The following is a 24,813-nucleotide window of genomic DNA, read 5'->3' as shown; positions in this document are numbered from 1 at the left end:
CCTGGGCATGGGGACACATGCCAGCTTCTGGGAGGCTGAGGCACGAGAATTGCTTGAACCCAGGAGGCAGAGGTTGCAATGAGCCAAGATCGTGCCACTGCACTCCAGCCTGGGTAACAGAGCAAGACTCTGTCTCAAAATATATATAAACTTTTCTGATATAGTTTGGATGTTTATACCCTCCAAACTGCACATTGAAATGTGATCCCCAAAGCTGGAGGTGGGACCTAATGGGAGGTATTTGTGTCAAGGGTGCAGATCCCTCATGAATGGCTTTGAGTGTAATGAGTGGTAAGTAGTTCACGTGAGATCTGGTTTTTAAGAAAAGCCTGGCACCTTCTCCCTTCTCTCTTGCTTCCCTTCTTGCCACGTGACACACGTGCTCCCCACTTTGACTTCCACCATGAGTAAAAGCTTCCTGAGGCCTCGGCAGAAGCTGAGCAGATGCTGATGCTATTCTTGTAAAGACTGTAGAGCTGTGAGCCAAATAAGCCTCTTTTCTTTAGAAATTACCCAGTCTCAGGTATTCCTTTATAGCAATACAAAGGGACAAACACAGACAGGGTCTTGCTATGTTGCCCAGGCTGGTCACAAACTCCTGACCTTAAGCAATCCTCCCACCTGGGCCTCCCAAAGTGATGGAATTGCAGGCGTGAGCCACTATATCCAACCTAATTTGTTATTTTTAAAGATGTAATAGGCACCTGCAAAACCACCACCCAAACAGAAGTTCTGACAGTGACCCCCATTTCACCATATTGTTCCCCTTCCCCTACCCATCCCTTTGCCTCTCTCCACTCAAAGTGGTCATCATCCTGAATTCTGTGTACAAGGTGCAACCCTGCTTTCCTTTTTATATGGTTTTATTGCATCTCTCTATATTTTCTTTTCCTTTTTTTTTTTTTTTTTGAGACAGAGTCTCGCTCTGTCGCCCAGGCTGGAGTGCAGTGGCATGATCTCGGCTCACTGCAAGCTCCGCCTCCCGGGTTCACGCCATTCTCCTGCCTCAGCTTCCGAGTAGCTGGGACTACAGGCACCCACCACCAAGCCCGGATAACTTTTTTGCATTTTTAGTAGAGACAGTGTTTCACCATGTTGGCCAGGATGGTCTCGATCTCCTGACCTCGTGATCTGCCCACCCCGGCCTCCCAAAGTGCTAGGATTACAGGCGCGAACCACCGCGCCCAGCCCGCATCTCTCTATATTTTCAAAAATTATAGACATATTTTTATATTAGCTGTCTTTACCTTCATTAAAAGGGTATCATTCTCTACATAACCTTTTGGGACTTAAGTTTTTGGCTTAATTGTATCTTGCTAAGATTCATCCACATTGGTTCAGTTGCTGTGGCTCATGTGCTTAGCCTGCTTAGGATATTCTGTTGTGTGAATATTGCCGTTGATTCATTCATGAGCCACGGAATCTTAGTGGGAAAGGAGAGAAGTAAAGGCAGGAGGGGTTGATGGATGGAGAAGGAGTGAAGGTACCAACGGACTGGAGAGCTCCATGAGGACAGAGAGCTGTGGCAGGGCACCCAGGCCAGGAAGCAGACGGGCTTGGGGGTGACATATAGTTGAAGGAGAGAATTTCTGATTTCAGAAGGAGTGAGGCTTTCTGGTGACTGTAAAGTTTTCAGGGATAAACGAATAGCTAAGGCCAGAATTCTTTGAGATGAGGGTGAAGGAAGCCAGAGGTCAGAGTGTGGACATAGGTCCCTCCATTTTTCTAGGATACTGACAGGAGATGGAGTGGAGAAGAGAAGGTTGGAGCTGGAGTTTCCAGTGCATGGGAGCTGGGAGCTGACAGGGAGAGGAGGGAGGGCAGCATAGCAGGAGGCAGGAGTGTCAGTGGCGCAGGGTTTTACAAGAGGTTGGGAGTAATGTGCTGGAAATGACAATGAGGAATAATAAGGCCAAAACTCCACATCTTTTAGCCCTGAGGTGCAGAGAATGTGAGATTAAACAGCCTCCACTTGGAGGTGGTGGTTCAAGGCCTGGAGGAGGCGGCAACATTCCAAAAAGAGCTTGAAGATACAGGGGAGTGTGCTGACCGTGGCGCAAGAGCTCCAGCATGCGTTGTGCAAGAGCAGAGGGGAGGGGCAGAGCCGATGGGGCAAGCAGCACATCAGGACTCAGCTTCGGCAGAGAAGGAAGTCAGTCGGGCTGTCCTGGGAGGGGAGGTGACCCCAGGTCTCATGGGTGGTCAGTCTTGGCTACACCTCACAAGCTACAAGTGGCTGCATGTTTTCACAGTGGCATGGGTGTGGAGGGGTGAGCTGTCAGCATCTCGCCCCCACGCTACCATGTCACCAGCCCCATTTGTCCCTCGGGCTTAATGTACCCCACTGGAGGGAGAATCAAAAAGTCACTGCTCCTTCCTTGGCTACAATGCTGGTGTCAGGGGAAACCAGTGTGGAGAATTGTTTTGGTTAGCGGTGGGGACAAAGGCCTAGCCTGGAAACCGAACACTGTCTTCCTGCTGGCTCAGGTGGGGCTTGTGGGCTCCTGTGGCCCTGGGACTCCCTGGGACTTCTGACTCCGGTCTGAGGATAGAGGCACCATTTTGGCTCTTAGGGAGCCCCCATCTAAGGGAGGAGGCTTGAAGGAAAGAAGAAGGGGTGAAGCCAGCCACTTGGGAGCCAAGGAAGGCTCTAAGAGAAACGTGGGCCTGCTTGCCATTGTTCTTCAACACAATCAGCACAGAAAGAAAGGAAGAGCCCAGCCCAGCCTCAGCCTGTTTTTGTGGTCCGAGGCAACGTTTCCTTCTGGATTTTCCCAAATGGGCTCCACTCAATTATGCTTCTTTAATTATGAAAGCTTGGAGTGAGGGTGGGGCATTGTTAGACACAGAACCATTCGATGACTTTCTGTGCCCCGTCTCTTACACGGGCCTATAGCACATCACAGATACTGCCTCTCCCCAATCCCAGGAGCCCAGGACCTATCACACTAGTGTTCTTTTGCCCTCTGGCCCTTTCTTTTTTTAATTATATATTTAAAAAACTGTTTTAAAAATAACAGAGACGAGGTCTCCCTATGTTGCCCAGGCTAGTCTCGAACTCCTGGGCTAAAGGGATCCTCCTGACTGGGTCTCCCAAAGTGCTAGGATTACAGACATGAGCCACCACACCTGGCCCTCTGGCCCTTTCTTTTTCCTCCCTTAGGCCACAGAGGATCTGGGTGGGATCCTAGGGCTGGAACATTCCCAGGTACCAGGAGAAGGGCAGTTCTTCCTGAATGTTCCATTGCTCAGCTCTCAGTAACTGGGCCTCTAGTTCCCTGTCTCAGGGGAGATGGGCTGTTTGCTGCGCTAGCCCTTACGTTAATGAGAGGAGCACCACTCCCATACTCAGTGGAGGAGGGAGCGATACCTTTACATTTCTCCATGGCTCCAGCACTCAGGACCCCCAGCAGATGAGAGGGCCATGACCTCCACTCCATAGCAGCTCCTGAGCTGAAGCAAAGGCTGCTCTAACCCACATGCAAAATCCTTTGAACATACCAGTAGCATGGAGTCAGGATAGAGGGGGAAAAATGAAATTAACTTCTCAGGTTAGGGTGAGCAGATCTGGCCCTGTTACGTGTCTTGCCACACTCTCAGCAGAGGGGAGGCTGGCCACAGGCAGAATTTTTCTGGATTTGGATGCAGGGAACAAAATTAGTCCTCACACAAGAGATAGAGTTTCAGCCCACAGCAATGTGTACCAAGAGAAGGTCCCAAGATGCATTAATTAGGATATAGACTTGGCTGATATAACAGAGATCCAAAATAAGAGTGGCTCAAACAAGATCGCTGTTTCTTTCCTCTTGTGCAACAGTCCAGGCATAGACAGTTTGGGATCAAAATAGTATCAGGCACTTGTGCTTCTTCTAACTCACTTACTGATGTGCCATCCCGCTGGTCCTGCCCTCACCCATAGGATCCAAGATGACACTCCATCACATAGGCTTCTAGCCTGCAAGAAGTCGGGGAGAGAGGGCCCCAGAAGCAGGTTCCCTCCTTTTAAGGACACCATCTGGAAGTCACAGACAATGCTTTTGCTCATATCCCATTGGCCAGAATTGTTAGACATGTAGCTATCCTTAGCTGCAAGGGAGCCTGGAAAATGTAGTTTTTATTTCAGTAAACACCTTTTGGTCTATGAGAGAAAAGGGAAAATTGTTTTGGGGGCCAACTAGGAGTTCTGCCACACGAGACCCCAAGTACACAGCAAGGAGGTTCTTGGATTTGTCTGCCGTGTGCCCCACTCCCCCTGGGCACAGGGGCAGGCAAGGGACTCAATCTGGGAAAATGACCTCTGACCACAGCAATTGCCCAGAACTGGGCACATGATTCAAGTGGATCCAATCAGGGTTCTTCCTCAGGCCTTTTGCTTTTCTTTTTTTCAAAAAAGTTGAAGGCTGGGCATGGTGGTTCACACCTGTGATCCCAGCACTTTGGGAGGCCAAGACAGTGGATCACCTGAGGTCAGGAGTTTGAGACCAGTCTGGCCAACGTGGCAAAACCCCGTCTCCACTAAAAATACAAAAATTAGCTGGGTGTGGTGGTGCACCTATAATCCCACCTACTCGGGAGGCTGAGGTGGGAGAATCGCTGGAACATGGGAGCCGGAGGTTGCAGTGAGCTGAGATTGAGATTGCACCACTGCACTCCAGCCTGGACGACAGAGCAACACTCCATCTCAAAAAAAAAAAAAAAAAAAAAAAAAAAAAAAAGTTGAGACAGGGTCTTGCTCTGTCGCCCAGGCTGGAGTGCAGTGGCATGATCATGGCTCACTGCAACCTTGAACTGGGCTCAAGCAATCCTCCCACCTCAGTCTCTGGAGTAGATGAGACTACAGGCACGCATGACCACACCCGGCTAACTTAAAAAAAAAAAAAATTCATAGAGATGGGGTCTCACTATGTTGCCCAGGACGGTCTCAAACTCCCCTCAGGACTTTTTCTAAGCAAGCCTGGTAGCAGACAGTACAATTTCCTTTCTGGTCATGAGACTGTGAGGATGTAATGCTGAACCGACCACAGGCATTATTCCTGCAGGGGAAGGAGGGTGCACAAAGCCCATTTGCGGAAGAAAGGGTGTTGCTCACCTCTGAGAGACAGAGAGAGAAGAGACAGGAGGTGATAGTCTGGTGGGTGAGTAGGCCTCATTCTGGCCTCTTCAGGGCCTGCTCTGTCTTTGCCCTGCTTGAGCCAATAGTCAACATCCCCCTCTCACCAAGCTGATTCAAGTCAAGTTTGAGCCATTCGCAACCCTTAGTACTGCAAGCGGCGTTTTTTGTTTTTGTTTTTTTTTTTTTTTTTTTTTTTTTGTCCCTGGGGAAATGAGTGAATGGCTGGGGGACACAGCTGAGATGGAAAATCTGGAAGGAAAGTGCTCGTGCTCCAACCACGCCGTCTCTCTCCCCTGCACATGTGCCCTGTGGCACCTCAAAGTTCCCTTCACCGCGGAGGCTGCTGGGTTTCTCCGCATTTTCCCATCCAGCCCCGCCGCCTGCCATCCAGCCCTCCTCCCAGGCTTGCTGCAGCCGGCCCAGCCGCGAGGCGGCCCGAGGACGGCACTGCACAAAGGCCCCATTCTCAGCTGGCGGGGGCTGTTATCAGCCCAGCCTAAACTCTGAATCACCTGCATCTGTGGGCAGCCCTGTGGGTGGGGCTGCTTGATTTCCCCTCTGGGCCTCCCTTGGCCAGAACCTGTGAGTGGGGGCGGACTCTCAATAAAGGTTCATTGTTTTCCATCCCCTCTGCTATCGGGTTCCGTGACTGCCTTCCCGAGCCCCTTCCTCTGCTCCTCATTCAGCCTCTTCTCCCTGGACCCTGGCCCTCTGAGCACCATTCCACACCCCACCTCACTTTGATTATCAGCAGAATCCCTTCAGGAGAGCCCAGGTGGTGACCCGGGAAAGCAGGAGAAGGGCATTGGCTGGCTTTGCCTCCAGGGCAGTCAGAATGAAGGCGGATCTGAACCGCTGGCTGGCTCCCCAACTTACTGGAGGTCCCCCACTGACTGCAGACAGCAACCAAGCTGTCCTGGGCCTGTGGTGTCACCTGGTGGTCAGCCTTGGAACTTGTCTGGGAGGTGGGGGGCGGGGGGGGGTCACACATGTTCCGTAATCTCTCTATTCTTCCCTGTTTTTTGTTTTTGTTTTAAACTGTAATGGGTTCAGTTCTGCTCATTCTTCCTCAGGCCATCTTTAAAACACAAATTCCAAATCCCAGAGCCTACTTCGGTCATCTCCCTTTCTTCCGACCTTACCCCAATTACCTCAAGACGTCCTTCTCCCACTGTATGTTCAGTCTACCCAGCCAACGTGCTGACTGAGACAGGGCAGGCCCACCCCCAAGTCAAGAAAAAGGCAGGCTGAAAGTCAGAGAGATAACTAGAATGATGAAGAATAGAGGTTTTCGACTTCAAAAGCCCTTGAAAAGTTTCCTTCAGAATGCCACACCCATCTGCCCATCCTCCTGTTAAGAACCCTGCTTTCCTTCAAGCATCAGTTTTCAAGAGAAAATAGGTTGACTTTTCCAGATCCGCATTGTGATTTTTCCATTTCTACTACAGGTCTTGCAACAGTAGGGTTTTCTGTCCTTCCCGTGTAGCTGAATGGCAGCCCAGCTTTGAGATGGGTTTAATGGGCATTTATTATGCCCCAACCTGGAACACTGAGCCCCATTCATAACCCTGAGTTCTCGACTTTCTATTGGCTCATTGTGTGAAATGCCAAACCACTTCGTAGAAACATTTTGAAATCTAACCCATTGGAAAGTCGGGACAGCCTGACGAAGATATTTAAAGGAAAGGTCATGAGATGCTTTCTGGGCAGGATGGTGGCTGCTGCTTCTTGTTCCTGTTGCCATTTCAAACAGGCTAGTATATGAGAACTATCTGACTTCCCCAAAATGGAAATCGTGATCCTTGAAGAAGTCTTGAGGCTTCCAAAATGGGTTGTGCCAGTGGCCTAAGGTTGGGGGAACGAGGTGTGGAGTGATGAGTTAAGTAGCGATGTGAGCACAGAGACTAGGCAGAGAGGATGTGAGGAGGCCAGGTTGAGTGGAGGATCTGGAGAGAGTTTTAGTGCCAAGACTGGAGACAGACCCAACTGACTTCTACCTGACAAGAAGGGCCCAGTGGAAACACATGGAGACTCCAGGCAGGTGAATAATTTCATATCCTACCAAAGCCATATTCTTTTACTATGTTCCACTTTAGTGTAGCAGAAACTGATCTCTGCTTGGAGGAATGAGGGAGTAGACAGAGAAGAGGGTCCCCGTTACCAAGTAGGCAGAGAAGAGGGTCCCTGTTAGCAACACTCCATCTCCTCTGAGCGGTTCAGCTCTCACCCCAATGAGACAAAAACTCTGCAGAGACCTTCCCCACCTTCCTTAGAGACTGACTGCTATTATACTAGCCTGCTCTTTTGGGGGTATCCCTAATCACCCTATTGCAAACCACTCATTAAAACATGCAACTGTCCCATAGAGGAGTTGCAGATATGGTTTTCTTGGTCTCCTTTTATTTCCAGTGATGTTGGAGTGCCTCCGAAAGATGGCACCCTGGGAAGCTTCTGGGTGCTGGGCACTGAGCATGTTATCTCATTTCATCTCCCTGCCAGGGCACTATCATGAGCTCCATTCCACCTGGTGCAACTGAGGCTGAGGGCAGTTAGGTTAGCTGCCCAAGAGGTTAAGAGCTGCTGAGAGCTGTTGAGAGCTGCCATCCTACCTTGGAGCTGAGATCTGAATTCAGCTTCATCCATCTTAGTCTGAAGATCTTCACTTCCTCCCCTTCCTGCAGGACAAAATGGAAAGAAAAAGCCCTTGAGAACAGGAGGGTAGGACCTATGAGGGGCCATAGGGGGTGGAGGTTTGAACAGGGAGCTACGAGCCCACCCAGATATCCAGTGGGCAGCAGGGAGGAAGACTGCCTGCCCAGGACGGCCACAAAACAGCCCTGGGGGGTGAGGGGGGTGTGAGGAGCCAGCATGGGAAAGTGAAGGAGCCTTGTTCTGTAGAGGGAAACCCCCTCCTCCGCAGCAGAAACACTGGAAGTGTCCACTGATAGAACAGGGTGGGCCTGGGTCAGCAAAAAGCCCAAGAGAGATCTTTGCAGGAGAAATCTCTCCTTCGGTGCTGGAATTGGAGAGTGAATAAAGTCCTTTGGGCCAGGTGGAGGCAGCAGTGCCGAAAGCCTGGGAGGTGGCCCTGGTTGGTCCCTCTTTTCCCATCTCCCCTCCTTCCAAACCCCAGTCCAGCGAGGCTCAGCTCCAGAGCCAAGGAGGGGCTGGCCGTCCGTTCCTGGCCTCACCAGCAGAGGTCTCCAGAGCAGGGAGCAGAGGGCTTGGGGTGGGGGAGGGAATGGAAGGATGCCCTGCACCTTCCGCCCTGCTCACAGATGTCCAGGGGTCCACATGCATGGGTGGTCTTGACTCATGCATAGGTGTGTCTGTATTTGTGTGCATCCGTGTGGGGGTATGTAAGTGTGGGAAGTGGGTGTATCTGCATTTGTGGGTGTGTAGGTGTCTGTGGGTGCATGCATGTTTGTAAGTGTGCTGGGTGGTATCTCTGCGTGTATGTTTGCCCATTCCGTCTTCGCACATGTTGGCACTGCTTGTGGCCCTGTGTATATCTGTGTGCAAGTGAGTCCTGCATCATTTGTGCATAGTTGTCTATGCTTGGGCTTGTAAGGAGAGAGGAGAAAAATAAGTGACCTGGGGAAGGGAATGCTTTGACATCTCAACATTCTAGGAGGCAGGGATGTGGGGTCGTCTGTACTGTCCCATGTCCACACACACTGACCCAACCTGGCCACCTCCTGCCCCTTCCTTAGCACAGCCCCTGAATTTGTTAAAACCTCATTTACAGCAGGTGTTGCTGACAACCAGTTCCCAGGAAGGAAGGCCTTCCAGAGCGCGCTCTCTCTCTCTCCTCTCTCTCCTCTCCCTCTCTCTCTGTAGCTGGTAAACATTATTCTCATTGTTGTGGGGGGCAGTGGAGCCACAGAGTATGGTGGGAGGCAGTTAGAGAGCTGCAGTGGGGGAACCACATGCCCATGGCTGACTCACCCATGGGTGAACAAAGGCAGTGGCCATGAGGGAAAGTGCAGGGGAAAGCCCTGGACAAGGCCTAGCTCTGCTCCTGGCCTGAGGCCCTGCACTGGAGCTCAGCCAGTGCTGGGGGGCAGGCAGAAGGGAGGCCCCTTACCCATGTCACGCTGAAAATCCTTGCTGCAGGGAGTAGGGCAGAGTCTGGAGCCTACCACATGATGGGAAGGTGTGTTTACTTCCCACTGCTGCTGTAACAAATCGCCACCAACTTAGCGGCTTAAAGCAACACAAATTTATACAGCTCTGGAGGCCAGAAGGCCAAAATCAGCATCTTTGGGCTAAAAACAAGGTGTTGGCAGGGCTGCTCTCCTTCTGGAGGATCTAGGGGAGAACCCATTTCCTTGCCTTTCCCACTTCTAGAGGCCGCCTCCATTCCTTGGCTTGGGGCCCCTGCCTCCATCTTCAAAGTCAGCTAAGCCTGGGCAGTATAGTGAGACCCCATCTCTACAAAAATTTTAAAAATTAGCCAGTGTGGTGGTACACGCCTGTAGTTCCAGCTACTCAGGAAGCTAAAGTGGGAGGATCACTTGAGCCCAGGAGGCAGAGGTTGCAGTGAACCGAGATCACACCACTGCACTCCAGCCTTGGCAACAGTGCCAGACCCTGTTTCTAAACAAAAACAAACAAATGAAATCAGCTGCACGTGATATCTTCAAGTCTCCCTTCTCTCTGCTCGCACATGCTTTTTCACTGCCTTTGACCTTCTTGCCTCCCTCTTATGTGGACCCTTGTGATGATGTTGGGCCTTCCCAGATAATCCATGATAATCTCCCCATCTTAAGACCCTTAACAGAATTACATCTACAAGTCCCTTTTGCCTTTGAGGTGACATTCACAGGTTCTAGGGATTAGGATGTGGACATCTTCGGGGGGCCATTATTCTAACAAAGAGGACAATCACAGACAGACTGGCAAAAGGGGGTGACATTCCTATTCCCCCCATGGTTTCACCCAATGAGGACCCGCATTCCTGCTGAAGAGCCCGCTGGCCCTGGAGGGCTTTCCCCTGTGCTTTCCCTCATGGCCACTGCCTTTCTCCCCGACACGGGTGAGCCAGCCATGGGCATGCATATCCCCCACTGCAGCTCTCTACCTGCCTCCCACAATACTGGCCCTGGAGTGAGCAGCTCTTGGCACCAGGAACTAGGGCTCACTGGCTGGGTAAAGGGTCATTGTCCTCGCTTCCTACCCTCCCAGCAGCCTGTGGCCAGGCACCAGCTATGACCCCAGCTCACACCAAGCCCTTGAGCCCCTGAGCCTCCCTCATCCCCACCCAACCGGCTCCACATCTAGCCCCCGCCAGACCTCAGGCTTGTGTCCACTCTCCCTGAACGCTCCTCTCTGGCTCTCCCTCAGTCCCCTTACCCCTCTGGATTCCTGTCCTGTCAGGGCCCCCAATCCCGGCCCCAGAGGCTGTCTGCCTCTTCCTGACTGTGGGGCTCCACCCTGCTGGCTTCAGGCCCCCCAGCCCTCTCCACATGTGTGAAAACCACATGCGTGGGCTCTCTTCGGCTCGCCACAGAAAGCCCAACGGCAGGACCCAGAGTGAGGAGGATCATGCACGTTAGCCCAGCCGGGCCAGTGCTGGGGGGCCTGAGGGCACTGCCAGCCCCCCAGATGCCTTACAAGGCCAAACTCCCATCATGGTCAGCCTCACATCTGGGATTAGGCTGGAAATTCCAATGGCTCTCGGCTGCTAAGAAATGTGTTGAATCTTCCCAGAGATTTGGTGGAAGTGGGAAGCATTGTGTGGTAGGGGTGGGGCCACTCCTGCCACAGGACTCCCAGAGCTCTGGGGAAGTCCAGATGGCACAATGTGTCCACAGTGGCTGTGTTGGTTCCCCCCGCCCCCTCTGCCTAGCTCCCCGCCCGCTGAAGATGAAAGGTGCCCGGGGCCAGGGTGCAGCTCATTTCTCGCTGGCACCCACAAGTCTGTCTACTGGTGTGCATGTGAAACTCTGACGTTTCTGATACAGACTTGAGTTATTTTTTCCTGGAGAGAAAAATGTTGACATGACTTTGGAGGATTGTCTGCCTAGAAAATCCCCAATGCACGAAGAAGACAAGTTCCTCCCCTTCTCACACACGCACCCCTGCACACTCACGCACATTCCCTGGAGGCCCTGGTCTGTGGGCCTCCTTGGGGCCTCACCTCCGCCTCTAGCCCACGTCCATCCCGTGTGCGACAGGATTCCATAGAGCTGGGGCCTGCTGGGTCCCGGAGCAGGATCGGCCGCTGGCTAGTTCTGCGTCTCTAGCCGGAACCTGTACTTATTAGGTTTCTGCAGCTGCTGTAGCAAATCGCTACTAACCAAGGCCCTTAAACAACACACGTTTATTCTCTTACAATTCTGGAGGCCAGCAGCCCTTAAATCAGTCTCAATGGGCTAATGTCAAGGTGTCGGCAGAGCTGGTTCCTTCTGGAGGCTCCAGGGGAGAATCCACTTCCTTGCCTTTTTCAGTGTCTAGTGGCCACCTCTGTTTCTCAGCTTGTGGTCCCTTCCTCCATCTTCAAAGAGCATCACTCTAATTTCAGATTCCTTCATCGTGTGACCTTCTTCTCTGATTCTGACTCCTTCTGCATCCCTCTTCCAAGGACACTGAGATTAGGTTGGGCACACCTGGGTTATCCCCATCTGGAGATCCTTGATTGCACGCGCTAAGTCCCTGTTGCCCTGTTAAGAGAACATACTCACAGGCTCTTGGGATAAGGATGTGAACATGTTTGGGGACCATTGTTCAACCTTCCATAGCCAGTGTCCCTCTCAGGGCCTCAAGCTTCAAGGGACAGTCTCCCTGGGCCTCTTCCAGCTCTGATGCTAAAACAAGAGTCTCTTGCCTTATCGGACGTCTGGTCAAATGGGCACGGCCCCTCCCCTCTCTACTCAGTGCTGAGTCCTGGGACTCATCAGAATGGAGGTCCTCTCTACCCTGCAAGCAGCCCCGGGAGTCTGATGCCCTGATCTGGGGCCCTCAGCCCTCAGCCCGTGCTGAAGGAGATCCTCCATCTGTGAAGAATTAACCCCAGCCCAACTTAGTTTAGGATCTTAATTTCAACCTTCCCTAAGGCAGAGTCCTCCTCTGCCCACCTGTGATGTGGGGAGAAGAATCCTAGACCCTACTCAAGGCTGCTGGGTAGGGAGTGGAGATCTCTGAATGGGAGAGGCAGGGCTATGAAACTCACTCCTAACAATAATCCACGTTGGCTTAAACTCCCAGAGCTCAGGCCACCCAGGCACAGCCTGGCCTCCCCAGCAGTGTGCTGGGCACTGGTCCCTGAAGTGCCCAAGAGCCCTTTGGAAGCCATGTGGGGCTGTTTACTATGGCAGAAGGGCTTCCTAGGGCAGATGGTACTGTGCTTTATGCCCAGAAACAGCAAAATGCTGAGTCTACCTACACATACCTAAGGCAAGATGCAGCCACAGTTTGGTTCATGTTTTTCCACTGCTTAACATTTTTTCACTCTTCTCTCCTGGATAGCTCTCAGGCATCACCTCCTCCAGAAAGTCTTCCCTGAAGTCTGCGGAAACTAAATTCCCTCCTTGATGCTCCCTGAATCCCACAGACAGGTTCACTGTGTCCAGGTGAGGAACGGATTTTGTCCTCTAGATAAGAGAAAGCCACTCACTGCCTTGGAGGTGCTGAGAGTAGGAGAAGAGCAGTGTCTGCTGAGATGGTGCTGGGCTCTGCTAAGCCTGCCCTCCCGGAGGACCCTCACCCCACCTCACCTCTCCGGCAACAGGAGGACCCAAGGACAGGAGGGAAGCCTTTATGATCTTGAAGAGTCAAAGCTTCTTGTCCCTGGGAGTAGGTCAGATCGCCTTCTCTTATCACCCAGATGTTGCTGCCAAACTGCTACAGGGCCCAGACCTAGGTGGGTGGCCACCTCACCCCCAGAGTGAGGTACCAGGTACCAGTGGGTCTACCCTGTATGCCAGACTGAAGGTCAGGACAAAGCTGGAACCAGCTGTGTGCAGCTGGAGGTAGGGCAAGTGTGCCTAGCTCTCTGGAATCTTTGCTTTCTCTGGTCAGATTATCCCAGCAGGGCTCCAGATCTCACCAGAACCCTTTAGTGGCTCCCTCTGCATTTCCTCTATCCACTGCTCACCAAAATAACCTTTCCTTGCAGAGGAAGGCAATAATAGCGTTTCAAGGATTTCCCATTGCACTAAGGACAAAGGTAAAAATTCTTGCTATAAAACTCTGATGGCTGGTGGGGCATGGTGGCTCACACCTGTAATCCCAGCACTTTGGGAGGCTGAGGTGGGTGGATCACTTGAGGTCAGGAGTTCGAGACCGGCCTGGGCTACGTGGAGAAATCCCGCCTCTACTAAAAATATAAAAATTAGCCGGGCATGGTGGCGGGTGCTTGTAATCCCAGCTACTCGGGAGGCTGAGGCGGGAGAATTGCTTGAACCCAGGAGGTGGAAGTTGCAGTGAGCCGAGATCGCGCCGCTGCACTCCAGCCTGGGCGACAGAAAAAAAAAAAACAAAACAAAAAAACACAAGACCCTGATGGTCTGACCTTGGCCATCTTCAATATCAGTTGCTGCTCCTGAGCCCCTCCTGCCAGCTCACTCCCTGCAGCCACACTGGCCCTCATTGGGTTCCCTGGTGTCCATCCTCCCCACCTCAGGGCCTTTGCAACTCCTGCTCCCTTCGCCCAAAACACTGTCCCCACTCCCACCTTACCTCCAGTTTCCATATGGCTCTTATTCATCCTTCGGGTCTCAGGTTAAATGTTTCTAATGCCTCTGTCTAAATTAGAACTCCCCCCAGTCCCATTCTTAAACTATCCTATTATTTTTCTTCCTAGCACTGACCACAATTGTAATCGATTCATGGTGTTTTCTATCTTTCTCCCCTACGAGGCTATAAACTCCATAGAGGTAGGGCCCTCTCTGAATTCCTAGTATTTTAGTCCAGTGTCTGCAGTTATCAATAGTGCCTAATACATAATTGCTGATTATCCATGAAGGGTCACCCCACTGAACGCCTACTATGTACCAGAAACTCCTGGGTGCTGGAAGGAGCCAAAGAGGCAAGAAGCCACAGCTCATCAGCCTTGCAGGGCAGATGTGTCAGCAAGGGCCACGTGCTGGAGTGGCGGGGGGGTGCCAGGGCAGTCAGGTGATCAGACTCTGCTTTTTAAGAGTGGATGGACCCCCAGAGACCACCCAATCTAGTCCATCTAAAAGGGTGCTGGGGCCCCTTTCAGAGCTCTGGGTGGTGACACTGGAACCAGAAGCCCTCTGTCCTGGTTGTAGCTCATGCCCTTTCCATGAACCCCCTGCCTTGATGATGGCCATGTCTCAGCCACCTCTGTGTCCCCAGCTACACAGTGACTGATGTGAGGGGAGTGAGCAGGGGGCAGCTGAAGCCCCGAGACAGAGAGAGCCCACCAGAGAAGTGTCCAGAAGGCAGCTTGTGCTGGCATGACAGTTGGGTCATGTGCTGGCCTGACTCCGGAGCTGGGGCCAGGTTTTCTCATGATCCCTTCCACGGCAGAGGAGTCAAGAGAAAGATCTGGGCCTGAGTCCTGGCTCTGCCTCTTATTAGCTGTGTGTGTGGCCACTTTGAGCTCCCATTTTCTCACCAGCAAAATGGAAACAATTGGGCACACCTCATAGGTTTGCTTTGAAGACTCAACACGGTGATGTATGAGGAGTCTACAGTTCTGCAGCTGGCCCCCGGCGCTCTCTAATGAATGGTGGCTGCAAGCGCAAGTTTTCATCATTCCCAGCCCCCTCGCCCTTCCATCTTCTCACTCCTGCTCTATGGGCTCAACCGTCTGGAATCAGGAAAGCAATCTGATTAGACAGATTTCGCACTGATTCCAGCCCAAGCCTACCCAAAGAGATTCTGATTGATTCCGTCTAGGATGAGTTCTAAAACTCTTTATTTTTATTAATCTTTTTTTTTTTTTTTTTTTGAGACAAGAGTCTCGCACTGTCACCCAGGCTGGAGTGCAGTGCAGTGGCGCTATCTCGACTCACTGCCACCTTTGCCTCCCAAGTTCAAGCAATTCTCCTGCCTCTGCCTCCGAGTAGCTGGGGTTACAGGTATGCACCACCACACCCAGCTAATTTTTGTATTTTTAGTAGAGACAGCATTTCGCCATATTGGCCAGGCTGGCCTCGAATTCCTGACCTCAAGTGATCTGCCCGCCTGGGCCTCCCAAAGTGCTAGGATTACAGGCGTGAGCCACTGCACCCGGCCATAATCTTTATTTTTTAACAAACATCCTGGGTGATCCTGATGTTTAGCCAAGTCTGGGAGCCACTGGAATAAGTGATGATGAAACTTTATTTTAATAAAAGCCGACTTGTGCCCTTGAAAATAGGGGTTCGCCTCTTCCCATGGTCCCTGGAACCAACCACAGCAAGTAGGGCCCCCTCACTCCCCATGGGGAGGGTGGCATTCCTTCACAGCAGCTCTAATGGACGGAGTAGGGGTGGCACCAGCTGTGTCCCCTCCTGCAGCTGTTTCAGTGCCATGGCCCAGTGGAAATCACTGTGAAAGTCATTCTCCACATCTCCCAAAGCTGGACCAGGTGGCAACTGGCTGGAGGAGCTGATCCCACCAGACAAGAGGCCTCTGTGAGCCAAGGAAATACACCCACCCACCTCCACTCAGCACAGGGCTCCCCCAGATCCTGCCTTCCTCAGCCAACAACTGCCTTTTGTCCCAAATCAGTTCATCCCCCTTGACAGGGAGATGTCTTTGCTCTGCATCAGGAACAGCTCTTGCTTCTCTGCGCGCTCACTCAGGGCTGTTGGCTTTGGGAGGTGGTCAGGGCTGGATTCCACGTTGGCCCAGGGACACCCCCGGGCCTGGAACAGAGCTGCTCTGGGAAAACATGGGTGGAGGGGGAAAGGGAAGCTGTGCATTGCGGCCTCTGCAGACTCCACTCCTCCCTGAGAATGACAGTGGGTGGGGCTTTCCCTGCCTCAGGTAATTCAGCTTTTTATGAGCTGCAGGGAGACGCAAAGCAGGGATTTGGCCCAGGAAGAGAGGAAAGGCACTGAGTGAGAGAACAGTCCTTCGCCAAGGACACAGGACTGTTGACGTGGGAGAGATGGGCGCAGCCTCTGGACCTGCGCCACGACGAGGAGGAAATGGTTTTCACTGAAAAACAAAGTTGAAAAACAGTTTACTGAAGGGAAGAGAAAGAGGAAAGGAAAAAAAAAAAAAAAAAACCACCTCAAACTGTCTGATCATCAAAATCACCTGGGCAGCTTGTTAAAAATACAGATTCCAAAACTCATTCCAAGTCAATAAAATATTATTCTTGGTAGCTCTGGGCTTCTTTTCCTTGTGGTTAAAAAATGCAGGTTCCAACTCAGCCAGCTGGAAGACCCTTGGGCGAGTGGGTGTCTGGGTTGAGGGGAAGCAAGACCTATGGAGTCAACACAACAGATTATGTTTCTAGTTTTCTAGTTGGATTTGGGGGAGAAAAGAGGGAAGGAGACACAACAGGCTCAGGAAAAAACTCCTAAAAGCCACTTCCCTCCAGGCAGGACAGTCTTCCACTGGCTGAGCCTGTCCAATCCGTGTCTCCTTTCTCGGGCCAGTCTCCTGGTGAATCCTCACTATCCCGTTTCCTCCTCTTCTCTCCTCCCACCATGGGGCCCTTGTCACCCGTGGAAGTCTGAGTGATGCCCCCACAGATGTTCATGTCTTTAGGCCCAGAATCTGTCCATGACACCTCGTATAGGGCTTTCACCTGTGATTAGCTTAAGCCTCTTGAGACGGGGACATTATCCTGCATGATCTGGGTGGACCTCATGGAATCACAAGGGTCCTTCTGAAAGGGATGTAGGAGTCAGGCAGAAGGTGACCTGATGGAGGAGCAGATTGGAGTGATGCTCTTTGAAGATGGAGGAAGGAGCCACAAGCCGAGAAACTGAGCCAGAAAAGGCAAGAAAACAGATTCTTTTCTGGAGCCTCCAGAAGGAACCAGCCCGACTGACACCTTGACATTAGCCCAGCGAGACTGATTTTGGGCTTCTGGCCTCCAGAACTGTAAGAGAATAATGTGTGTTGTTTAAGCCCCTCAGTTTGAAGTGGTTTGTTACCATGACAGCCGCAGGAATCAAATGCCCCCGACCTCTATCCTGTCCACTTTACCAGCCCGGCCCCTGCCAGGGTCTCCCGGGACCAAATGCTTGCCAGCCCTGGGCCCTCCTTAGAGCCTGTCTCTCTTGGCCTCCCATCAATATGTGATATTTTCTCCGTTGGTCGTTCTTAAATCTTGTGACAGCCCACTCCACTGGTGTTCCTCATGCCTTGATGCTCCTCCTTAGCCCCCTTCCAGCACTTTCCAGCCCCACCTCTTACCCCACCTTCAACATGGCCATGTGGCCCAGGGTCCTCTTCTGAACCCTCTTCTCACTCTCTGCTTTCTCTACTTCCCAGTGATAATCCCAGATCAAGGCCATGGGTCCACACCCTAATAACCATGGGTCTCTTATGCTCTCCTCAGCAAACAGGTATTAATATATTCCCTGCCTGTTGAAATCCAATTCACCTGTTCATCCCTCAATGCCCCACTCAAATGTCACCTCCTCCAGGAAGCCTCCCCTATCTGTCATGCCATATGCTTGTTAACAGTGTCCATCCGTCGACCCCATGGGATTGTGTGCCTAATTTATAAATTGAACTTAGAAGCTAGGATCTACAATATTTTGAGACATAGAGAGAAAAACTATGCTCACATAACTTTCATTGCAGCATATTGTTATGATTGATCTATTTTATTAATGTTGTTGTTCATCTCTTACTGTGCCTAATTTATAAAATAAACTTAGAAGCAGAGTCATGACCTAGTCAGCCCTGGACTCTCAGCACCCGGCACAGTGGAACCCAGCTCTGGGACATGCTCTCCCTCCTCACTGCCATAAACACCTGAGCAGGTGTTGGAGCTGTGGAAGCTGCCCTCTGCCATTCTCCTGCCTTCTGGCCTAGGCCAGGTTGTCACAGTGCGGTTCACTTCCCTTAAAGAATCATAAGAATAGATGTCAAGTTTCCATTCTGGCCACACTGGCCTCCTGACTCCTACTCCAACAGGCCATCCCCTGATGTCCCACGTGGGACATGAATCATTCCTCTCTCCAGCGTATTCATGCTGTGGCTGCCACCCACCTGCGTGTCCCTTAGGGGCCATCTGTCAAGGTATCATGGTGCTTGTGTTCAAGTAACCCTTGTTTTACCTTGTAATGGCCCCAAAGCACAAGAGTAGCAATGCTGGAAATTTGGATGTGCCAAAGAGAAGCCGTGAAGTGCTTCCTTTAAATTAAAAGGTGGAAGTTCTTGACTTAATAAGGAAAGAAAAAAAGTGTATATTGTGCCAAACAATGAGATACTATGCAGCCATTAAAAATTGTATTTTCAGGCCGGGCATTGTGGCTTACACCTGCAATCCCAGCAATTTGGGAGGTCGAGGTGGGCAGATCGCTGGAACTCAGGAGTTCAAGACCAGCATGGGCTACATGGAGAAACCCCCGTCTCTACAGAAAACACAAAAATTAGCCATGCACGGTGGTGCACACCTGTGGTCCCAGCTACTTGTGGGGCTGAGGCTGGAGGATCACTTGACCCTGGGAGGTCGAGGTTGCAGTGAACCACGATTGCACTGCTGCACGCCGGCCTGGGTGACAAAGTGAGAGACCCTGTCTCAAAAAATATACATAAATAACTCAAATAAAATTGTATTTTCAAAGACTATTTTAATGACCCAGGAAAATTCTTATGATATAATTTATATGGAAAAAAAATCAAGATTTTAGATCTCAGATCTTAGCTCAGGTAGCTAGGATCTACAATATAACATTTTGAGACACATGGAGAAAGACCATACTCACATTACTTTTCTTGCAGCATATTGTTATAATTGATCTATTTTATTATTATTGTTAATCTTTTACTGTGCCTAATTTATAAATTAAACTTTATCATAGGTATGTATGTATAGGAAAAAACATAGTGTATATAGGGTTCAATACTAACTACAATTTCAGACACCCACTGTGGGGCTTGGGCCATGTCCCCCGAAGATAAGAGGGGACTACGGTAACACAATTTATCAAAAACACATTGCTCCCAGACACCAAGAACTTTGCAGGGATTCACATCCTTTTACTTCATAATCCCACTTCTAAGACTTTATCCTAAAGAAATAATCAGAGGCTGGGCACGGTGGCTCACGCCTGTAATCCCAGCACTTTGGGAGGCTGAGGCGGGCAGATCACCTGAGGTCGGGAGTTCAAGACCACCCTGACCAACATGGAGAAACCCCGTCTCTACCAAAAATACAAAATTAGCTGGGTGTGGTGGCACATGCCTGTAATCCCAGCTACTCGAGAGGCTGAGGCACGAGAATCACTTGAACCCAGGAGGCAGAGGTTGTGGTGAGCCGAAATCATGCCGTTGCACTCCAGCCTGGGCAACAAGGGCGAAACTCTATCCCAAAAAAAAAAAAAAAGAGAGAGAGAAAGAAATAATCAGAGATGTATGCAAAGATGTATGTGTAAGAATGTTTATTAAATTATTATTTAAAATAATGAACAATTTGGAAACAGTTCACATGCCTAACACTAGGAAATTGGCTTAGTAACCAGTGCACCGTACAATAGGATACTATGCAGCCATTTTACATCGTATTTTCAAAGAATATTTTAATGACCCAAGAAAATTCTTATGATGTAATTGATATGGAAAAAGATCAGGATTTTATATATACTATGTGTGTATGCACATGGTATTACCTCAGTTTCATTTAAATGTGTATGTGTATAGCAATAATGGTTATCTCCATTTAGTGTGATTATTAGGGAGTATTTTCATTTTATTTCTTATACTTTTCCAGATTTTCCATATTTTTTACAATTAGCCTATATTTAGATTACAATTTTTAATGCTATTAGTTTATTTTAATGGGGAAATAATTCATTGATTACTTGTCTGTTTTTCACTGAGGCAGGTGGAGTGGTGTGAAGGAAAGCTTGGGGCTGCCAAGCCAATGTATCTGCTCTTGGAGCCTGGGAGCTTCTTGGGTCCTGAGAGGCCTTTTATGTGTGTGAGGTGCCAGTTCTCTGAAATGAGTGCTGTGGCTTGGGGGTGCGCTGGAATATTTTTTTACCAGGAGCCTGGACCAAGGGCTAGAGCACTCTCCATATGTCATGGTGGGTCCTACCTGAAAGGGGAGGTCGTTTTCAAGATCAGGTACCTGAGGAAGAAGCGGGTCTTCAAAATAGAAGGTGAACCTGAAAAGAAGGTGATAAAAATTACGATGGGACAAAGGACTTGGTGGGGTCTCTGTCCCCTCATAAACCTCCACATAGGATGGACAGGAGCTGGGAGCCTCCAGAGGGTAACTGGTTAAGGTAGGACTGGACACCCCTGCCTTGGGAAGCTGGATTGGGTTTACAGGTCTTCTGGGCACCATGTTTACGTCCTGTTGCCTTCCCTTCAGTGGCCTTATTAGTGCCATCTGGTCTGATCTTCCCAGGTTTCTTAGCTGTGCTTGTTAAAAGAAGCGAAAGTCTGGGTTTCGGCCAGGTGTGGTGGCTCACGCCTGTTATCCCAGCACTTTGAGAAGCCAAGATGGGCAGGTCACTTGAAGCCAGGAGTTCAAGACCAGCCTGGTCAACCCAGTAAAAATACAAAAAATTAGCCTGGTGTGGTGGCACATACCTGTAATCCCAGCTACTCAGGAGGCTGAAGCATGAGAATTGTTTGAACCTGGGAGGTGGAGGTTGCAGTGAGCCGAGATCACGCCACTGTGCTCCAGCCTGGGTGACAGAGAGAGACTCGGTCTCAAACAACAACCAAGGCTGGGTTTCTAGCTATGTTTGGTCCACAGAATTAAAAAAGTGGTGGCATCCCTGGGGGCCAGCCAGAAAGAAGCCGTGGGAATGAAGAAAAGTGACCCAAAGAGGAGAGTGCACAGAGGGAGGTGGAGTGAGGGCTGACTGAGCCAGCTGTCTCTCCTACCCAGGAATTCTTCCTGAGCTAAATCTTGGAGATTCTGGTTTGTAAAATAATAGCTCTCCTTATATTTGTCTATTGTGTAAGTGCATGATTATGCTAAAAAAATTAAAAATTCAAATAAGCAAAACCAAAATAAAAACAAAGAAAAAGAAGCAATCTAAAATTACCCCTTAGCTCACCACTCATCAATGTTTTATTGTATATCCTTCCAACGTTTTTCATAAATCAATGCTTTATTTTTTATTTTTATTTATTTATTTTTTTGAGACGGAGTTTCACTACTGCCCAGGCTGGAGTGCAATGGTGCAATCTCGGCTCACTGCAACCTCCGCCTCCCGGGTTCAAGCAACTATCCTGCCTTAGCCTCCTGAGTAGCTGGGATTACAGGCATGTGCCACCACGCCTGGCTAATTTTGTATTTTTTAGTAGAGATGAGGTTTCTCCATATTGGTCAGGCTGGTCTCGAACTCCCTACCTCAGGTGATCTGCCTGCCTCGGCCTCCCAAAGTACTGGGATTACAGGCATGAGCCACTGCGCCCAGCCCAATCAATGATTTAAAAATCAGATTATTTTATATACATCTCAGCTTTGTATTATTCTGTTCGTTATGCTATCTGCTTATTTCTGTGTCATTAGATGCTCTTCTACATCATTTTTAAAGGCTCAATTGTGTTTTATTTTCTGGATGTTTCACCATGTATTTAACCCATGCCCCATTTTTGGACATTTAGGTTGCTTCCGGTTTTTCAGGCTTAGAAGTCACAGTGAAGGACAACTTTGTGGCTAAATCTTTGAATGACCACCTATGTATATTCCCTAGAATAAGTCCCAGAAATAGACTCCCTGAAAGAAAGGACACTAGGGTTCGTTTCCATCCCTGGGCAGATCCCGAGGAAGGCTGGGTTGTTCTGGAGGTCTTGGCGCTGGGCCCTGCACTCCAAGCTTCAGGGCCTCCCAGACCCTTAGTGCACGTTCCACTACGCTAAATCACCCCGCCCCTCCTCTCCCCACTCTGCCCCAGGCTTTGGACTCACCCAGGAGAATGAATTACACCTCCCAGCCGGACGTGAGGCCATTTGTCTTGTGCTCTGGAATCCTGATTAGATAAAATCTGAACAGAGCACATTTACTTATTTAGTGTATTTCTGGGTGGGTGGGTCCTAGCCCTTGGGGATCACCTTCTCCAGATCAGGGTGAAGAGTTTACAGGAGGGAGGAGCAGGTCACATATCCAGAGCAACCAGCTCAGGCATTCACCCTGCGGGGGCCATAGGAACCCCACTGTCCCCAGCTCAGGCCCACTCCACTCCAGCTCCAATCTCCCCAGTCCTGCCTCCCCGCCTCCAGCTCAGGAAGCTTTAGGCGTTGGTTCCTCATCATATGGCTGAGGCTGGCAGAAAGAAGGACTAGGTGCCCAGTGATGTGGCCACATCGCACCTCTGGCGGGAAGTGGACTCTCTCCGACCCCCCTTGGGGGCTCTGGTGGCCTCTGCGGGACCTCTGGTTGTCTGAGCACATGCACCCTCGCCCTCTCTGGGACCTGATGCCTTGATTTAGGCTCAGACCCTGTAAATGCCCCTTGAGAGCCCTCTCAAGGATCCAGGGTTCTCTTGTCCTCAAAGAAGCAGAACATACCTGCTCACCAGCCTGCAACTTGTCCTGTGTGTCCCATCTCCTCAAGTACGGAGAGGCCAGGGCTTCCTGAATCTCATCAGATCCGAATCTCCCCAGATCTCATCAGGGCCTCTTCCCAGGAGACACCAACTCTCAAGGTCTGGAGACACACCTGGAACCTGTATTTTCCCAAATGGTCCTCCTGGCTCTTCCCACAGAGCTGTCTTCTTGTCCCTGGTCTCCACTGATGGGGAACAAGGCATGTGACCCCCTGAGTCAGGCAGGCCCAAGGCAGGCGAGGCAGTGAGAAGCAGGCGAGGGGATAGGGCTGCTTGCTCAGGTAACTTGGGTTCAGGAGGTTTGGCAGCCGAGCTGCCTCTCCTGGCAGCGGGGCTTGGCCAAGGGCAATGTGCAGCCACACAAAGCCATCCTCACAAAGCCACCCTCACAGCCTCTCTGGCCGAGAGTCTCTGGGCGCTCACTTGCCGGGATGCACAGGCACGCCTCTGGCCAGGCCGGGCCTGCGGGGGTTTGTGGCCTGGAGAATCAAAGAGCCGCCCTCAGCTCAGAGAACACTTCCTCTAGAAGGCTCTGGTAACGGCACACCGGGTCTGAGGAGAAAGAGCCTCTGTGGGCCACGGTGGGTCTGTGCCCACAGAGGCTCACACACCACCCCTCCTGTTCCAACACCACCCCCTGCCCGGCCCCAGTTCTCCTACCAGCCCAGGGGACTCAGGTGGGCCAAACCTTTTCACACTGCCCCCCCACACACACCACAGCAAGAGGGTGAGCCTCCCTCTTTCTCCGCCGGGGTCTCTGGGGCCTCCTACGACGGGGGTGGGTGGTGCCATAAGCCCTGGGTGCCTGTGGGCGGTGGTCCCACAGATGCCCTGCTCAGTTCCAGACATAGTTGTTATTTGGACTTTTCACATCAAAGTAATTAATTAAATATGCAATAGAATACATTCTCTTCCTCAGTCAGTGGCAACCCCATCCCTTCATTCACTCAGGCCGAAACCTTGGAGAGCCGTCCTGGAGTTTTTCAGACCCATGTCCAAACCACTGGAGCATCTTGTCAGCAGGATTCCAACTTCTTCCAGAGCCCACCCGCCTCTCACCACCTCTCTGTCATTTCCCACCTGGATGATTACAACAGTCCCTGTCGAGGCCCTGGCCCCACCACGCCACCAGTGGGGAGAATGCTTCCTCTAGAAGGCTCTGGTGGATTTGGGTGATGAGGGGGAGAGGGGTAGTCCAGGGCCAAGCCACACCAGTGACCCCACGTGTGTTCAGAACCCTCCTGTCTACATTTGATTTCATCTTGGCTACTCTTGTCAAGACATGCAGTTTGTTAGTCTTGAGCAAGTAAGAGTCCTTATTTGTATGCCCTCACATGTTATCACAAATCCCCCAGATTCTTTTTCAGATCTCATGCCCTAATTTGGGGTTTATGAAATCTACCATGCTGATAGGGATTCCTGTCTGTCATGGGGACTTTGAGCCATGACTCAGAACAAGACACTTATCAATCTGGGGCCTCTCCGAAGATGCTGAGACCAGGGCCAGTCTCAGCTGCAACGCCCTGCTTGGAAGCCACTATGGGATGATTCTGCAACAGATATCATCATGCAGCAGATGCCAATGAATGACATGGGAAAGCTGGGCCCCATCGCCCAGGGGGACACTCCTGCTGTGCTCTGTCAGCAGGAGGGAGCCTCCTAGGAACTTCATCAGGACCCATTCTTTCTCTTTTTCTTTCTTTTTTTTTTTTGTGAGACGGAGTCTCACTCTGTCACCCAGGCTGGAGTGCAGTGGCTCAATCTTGGCTTACTGCAACGTCCGCCTCCTGGGTTCAAGCGATTCTTTTGCCTCAGCCTCCTGAGTAGCTGGGATTACAGGCATGCACTGCCATGCCTGGCTAATTTTTGTATTTTTAGTAGAGACAAGATTTCACCATGTTGGCCAGGCTGGTCTCAAACTCCTGATCTCAAGTTGTCCTCCCACCTTGGCCTCCCAAAGTGCTGGGATTACAGGCGTGAACCACTGCGCTTGGCCAGGACCCATCTTTGTGTGGGATCCCTGGCTCAGTGCTGGGACAGAAACAG

The 24,813-nt window shown here is 50.8% G+C and overlaps 1 long non-coding RNA gene across 4 annotated transcripts in view; it reads right to left on the bottom strand.

Annotated features, from left to right (window-relative positions):
* The window catches only part of LOC112208161 (uncharacterized), a 66,782-nt gene extending 43,289 nt beyond the window's left edge, over nt 1–23,493 (bottom strand). For 2 of the 4 annotated variants that reach the window (XR_008546386.2, XR_008546388.1), the window contains exons 1-4: nt 22,730–23,493; nt 20,298–20,367; nt 11,256–17,126; nt 7,723–7,788 (exon numbers count right to left, since the gene is read on the bottom strand). This is a non-coding gene — a long non-coding RNA (uncharacterized LOC112208161). The remainder of the gene's footprint in view (nt 1–7,722; nt 7,789–11,255; nt 17,127–20,297; nt 20,368–22,729) is intronic. The other 2 variants (XR_008546387.2, XR_002942514.3) reach the window with 2 other exon arrangements.
* Nucleotides 23,494–24,813: the final 1,320 nt, after the last annotated feature.

Source organism: Pan troglodytes, chromosome 12, assembly GCF_028858775.2.
Source record: "Pan troglodytes isolate AG18354 chromosome 12, NHGRI_mPanTro3-v2.0_pri, whole genome shotgun sequence".
Taxonomy (NCBI): Eukaryota; Metazoa; Chordata; class Mammalia; order Primates; family Hominidae; genus Pan; species Pan troglodytes.
The sequence above is the reverse complement of the archived record's forward strand: the minus strand, read 5'-3'. Positions and strand labels throughout refer to the sequence as shown.